Source organism: Siphateles boraxobius, unplaced genomic scaffold, assembly GCF_051911475.1.
Source record: "Siphateles boraxobius isolate OS27281-9 unplaced genomic scaffold, OSU_SipBor_1 77, whole genome shotgun sequence".
Lineage (NCBI taxonomy): Eukaryota > Metazoa > Chordata > Actinopteri > Cypriniformes > Leuciscidae > Siphateles > Siphateles boraxobius.
This window is the reverse complement of record NW_027509205.1, coordinates 23,540,001-23,545,000: the sequence shown is the minus strand read 5'-3', so window position 1 is coordinate 23,545,000 and position 5,000 is coordinate 23,540,001. Positions and strand designations below refer to the sequence as shown.

Sequence of the window (5,000 nt, the reverse complement as noted above, 5' to 3'; positions counted from 1 at the left end):
CAACAGAAATCGAGACTCATCAGACCAGGCAACATTTTTCCACTCTTCAACTGTCCAATTTTGGTGAGCTCTTGCAAATTGTAGCCTCTTTTTCCTATTTGTAGTGGAGATGAGTGGTACCCGGTGGGGTCTTCTGCTGTTGTAGCATATCCGCGTCAAGGTTGTGCGTGTTGTGGCTTAACAAATGCTTTGCTGCATACCTCGGTTGTAACAAGTGGTTATTTCAGTCAAAGTTGCTCTTCTATCAGCTTGAATCAGTCGGCCCATTCTCCTCTGACCTCTAGCATCAACAAGGCATTTTCGGCCACAGGACTGCCACACACTGGATGTTTTTCCCTTTTCACACCATTCTTTGTAAACCCTAGAAATGGTTGTGCGTGAAAATACCAGTAACTGAGCAGATTGTGAAATACTCAGACCGGCCCGTCTGGCACCAACAACCATGCCACGCTATAAATAGCTTAAATCACCTTTCTTTCCCATTCTGGAGTTCAGGAGATTGTCTTGACCAGGACCGCACCCCTAAATGCATTGAAGCAACTGCCATGTGATTGGTTGATTCGATAATTGCATTAATGAGAAATTGAACAGGTGTTCTTAATAATCCTTTAGGTGAGTGTAGCTACTCCACAATAATGAATCCTAAAACAAGCTATAAGCTGCATTGACATAGCAATAGCCTACAAATAAAAATGTTGTGCTTTTTAATGTTAAATTCATCAATCTGGTGCACTTGAGAGTTCAAAATGAAAACCTCCAACTCATAATCAGTGTGCAAATTGAACAAAGAAAAACTCAAAACTCTTTTAGCTGTGATATAATGTCTGTCTACATTACACTACTACATGATAATAGTTATAATATTAATCCCGTGACAGTAATAATAGCCATATATTGTAAAACAAATGCACTGAAAAATAAAATAAACTTTTATAATTAGTTTTGTAATAATTTCTATACTTGAAAGAGATAAACACATGATCTTTTATTTTGACGGAAAGCATGCTTTATAAACGCGTCTCATTACAATTCTTGCAAAATGCATAATCGTCAAATATGCAGATGTGGAAATAATGTGTAACTGGGTAATGGGTTCCTACTCTCATAGCCTCAGTGTTCGGAAAGTAGCCTAGTTCTGCTAGTTCTCTAACTTACTCATTCTCTCTTTATCCTCCTCACAATCCTCATCATCAGACACTTGAAGGGCCTTTTTTTACACACTATTTCTCTGCACATTCCTTGCGTTTCTTCTCCATCTCTCAAACCCCTTTTATCTAAACCTCTCTACATAACCGGCGGACTCGCGCGTCCTCCATGTCTGTAGTTTTTTAACACTTTTTACTCGTGTTTGTAGTTCCAACCAAATCCTCGTCTAACGTGTGATGGGTTGTGGGCGATATTAGCCGTTAGAGTCAAGGGTGTAATCCATCAGCCGGAAACTGAAGCCTCGCGGGGTGCCGCCATTGTAGCAGAACTTCACCTGCTGTTAGCATTCCATTGACTCCCATTCATTTTGGTGTACCTTTGACAGCGAATAACTTTACATCTGAGGCGTCCAAAGACTTCATTTGTCCATTATTTATTTTGAAAGAAACACAACAATGTATAAAAGGCTCCATTATTTTGAATCTTACGTTATGGCCCCGTAGAAGCAGTTTTTGTAAAAATAGGCTAACGATTGCGTCATAACCACGCGACTCTCTGTCGCACAGTAGAGAAATTAACGTCTAGACGGGAGGAGAAGCTCGCAGGCAATCTTTTACTGTCTATGAGGCAATCGGGGGGACATAGAGGCATAAAGTCAAGGGAGAAGCCCATAGATAGAGAGTCCATAAAAGCAACGGAAAAAAATATTTCAACAACGTTTTTGAGGAATTGGAAATAATTCGGTGATTCAGATTTGTCTTGGCACAGCTACTAGAAGATTTACAACTGTCAGACTGTTGTCACGCTCAGTTTGAGCCTGCGCAGTCGCTCAGCCATCAGGAAGGGAGTGCAATAATCGGGCTTCAGTCTTCTCCGTTGAAATCAAGTGGGTCGCTGTCCATTTCTTTTACTGTCTATGGTTAGAGTGCGCATCGATCTACACTTCTGACCGGAAATAGTAGACCATCCGGGTTCTTTGGAACACTCATTTAAACATACCACGATTTGGAACGTACTAATTTTACTTTCGAATACTATTTAGGATTGATATAGTATGCGAATTGGGATGCATCGCTCCCAATTGAGGAGCGATGAGAAGAATTGGACTTTTTTTGTCCAATGCATTACACCGGCGCAAAGATCCCAGAGCCGCCTATTAAGCAAAACAAAACTGAACGAATGGGCCGTTCAGACAAAAAAAAAGAATATATTTTATATATATATATATTTTTATTTATTTTTATTTTCACAGGGGTGGACTGGCCATCGGGCAGGTGGGCCAACATGTTTTTGGGCCGATACATCTCACTTAAAGGGTAACTAAACCCCTGGTCAGAGCCTGACTCCACCCACTGGCAATATTTGAAAAACGCTGTAAAAGTGGGCAGAGCCCAGCGGAGGGGGGCGTGCACCTGAGATGCATCTCTTTGTATGGAACCTGCCTACGTCACCAACAACCGCTGCGTCACAAACCACAGCAAACATCCAATAGGAAAATACAACTGCAGTAGCCACCGTTCAACCTGAAGAGGGCAGCACTCAGACGTTTTTATACCATATATTGTAGAATTAAAACACTTTAAACCCAAATGTCAAAAAATTTACTGGAATCAATGAACAGCATTTATGAAGCTCCATTCTAACAGATCATTAACTAAAAAAAGTTGTTTTAGTGTTTAGTTACCCTTTAAAAAAAAAAAATAAAAAAAAAAAATATATATATATATATATATACACACAGGTCCTTCTCAAAAAATTTGCATATTGTGATAAAGTTCATTATTTTCCATAATGTAATGATAAAAATTAAACTTTCATATATTTTAGATTCATTGCACACCAACTGAAATATTTCAGGTCTTTTATTGTTTTAATACTGATGATTTTGGCATACAGCTCATGAAAACCCAAAATTCCTATCTCAAAAAATTAGCATATCATGAAAAGGGTCTCTAAACGAGCTATTAACCTAATCATCTGAATCAACTAATTAACTCTAAACACCTGCAAAAGATTCCTGAGGCTTTTAAAAACTCCCAGCCTGTTTCATTACTCAAAACCGCAATCATGGGTAAGACTGCCGACCTGACTGCTGTCCAGAAGGCAATCATTGACACCCTCAAGCAAGAGGGTAAGACACAGAAAGAAATTTCTGAACAAATAGGCTGTTCCCAGAGTGCTGTATCAAGGCACCTCAGTGGGAAGTCTGTGGGAAGGAAAAAGTGTGGCAAAAAATGCTGCACAACAAGAAGAGGTGACCGGTTCTGAGGTAGATTGTGGAGAAGGACCGATTCCAGACCTTGAGGGACCTGCGGAAGTAGTGGACTGAGTCTGGAGTAGAAACATTCAGAGCCACCGTGCACAGGCGTGTGCAGGAAATGGGCTACAGGTGCCACATTCCCCAGGTCAAGCCACTTTTGAACCAGAAACAGGGGCAGAAGCGCCTGACCTGGGCTACAGAGAAGCAGCACTGGACTGTTGCTCAGTGGTCCAAAGTACTTTTTTCGGATGAAAGCAAATTTTGCATGTCATTCGGAAATCAAGGTATCAGAGTCTGGAGGAAGACTGGGGAGAAGGAAATGCCAAAATGCCTGAAGCCCAGTGCCAAGTACCCACAGTCAGTGATGGTCTGGGGTGCCATGTCAGCTGCTGGTGTTGGTCCAGTGTGTTTTATCAAGGGCAGTGTCAATGCAGCTAGCTATCAGGAGATTTTGGAGCACTTCATGCTTCCATCTGCTGAAAAGCTTTATGGAGATGAAGATTTCATTTTTCAGCACGACCTGGCACCTGCTCACAGTGCCAAAACCACTGGTAAATGGTTTACTGACCATGGTATTACTGTGCTCAATTGGCCTGCCAACTCTCCTGACCTGAACCCCATAGAGAATCTGTGGGATATTGTGAAGAGAAAGTTGAGAGACGAAAGACCCAACACTCTGGATGAGCTTAAGGCCGCTATCGAAGCATCCTGGGCCTCCATAACACCTCAGCAGTGCCACAGGCTGATTGCCTCCATGCCACGCCGCATTGAAGCAGTCATTTCTGCAAAAGGATTCCCGACCAAGTATTAAGTGCATAACTGAACATAATTATTTGAAGGTTGACTTTTTTTTTATTAAAAACATTTCTTTTATTTGGTCAGATGAAATATGCTAATTTTTTGAGATAGGAATTTTGGGTTTTCATGAGCTGTATGCCAAAATCATCAGTATTAAAACAATAAAAGACCTGAAATATTTCAGTTGGTGTGCAATGAATCTAAAATATATGAAAGTTTAATTTTTATCATTACATTATGGAAAATAATGAACTTTATCACAATATGCTAATTTTTTGAGAAGGACCTGTATATATATATAGTCCACCCCTGTGCATGATGCAACACTTCACAAAAGAGTCTTCATGTTGTATTGTGTGTGTTCAGCACATGAGCACATGTATTTATGTGGGTCAGAGCCGTTAGAGCCAAAACATCCATAATCCATCAACAAAAACCTACACATGACTGGGATTAAACTCCAGCAGAGATTAATACATAGAGACACACACACACACACACACACACACACACACACACACACACACACACACACACACACACACACACACACACACACACACACACACACACACACACACACACACACACACACACACACACTAACCCAACCCCTACACCTACCCATCACAAAACTTTCTGCATTTTTACATTTTCAAAAAAACTCATTCTGTATGATTTATAAGCTTGTTTCCTCACTTTAGGTCCACAGTAACACGAGTCCCCATAAGTGTGTGTGCATTCAGGTTTAAGAACCCACAATGTAATATAAACCTGTACACACACACACACATTC

General features: G+C 40.7%; 1 protein-coding gene across 1 annotated transcript in view; it reads right to left on the bottom strand.

Moving 5' to 3' along the window:
- Window positions 1-5,000, bottom strand: part of fhip1ab (FHF complex subunit HOOK interacting protein 1Ab) — a 24,596-nt gene that overhangs the window by 12,176 nt on the left and 7,420 nt on the right. The window lies entirely within an intron of this gene.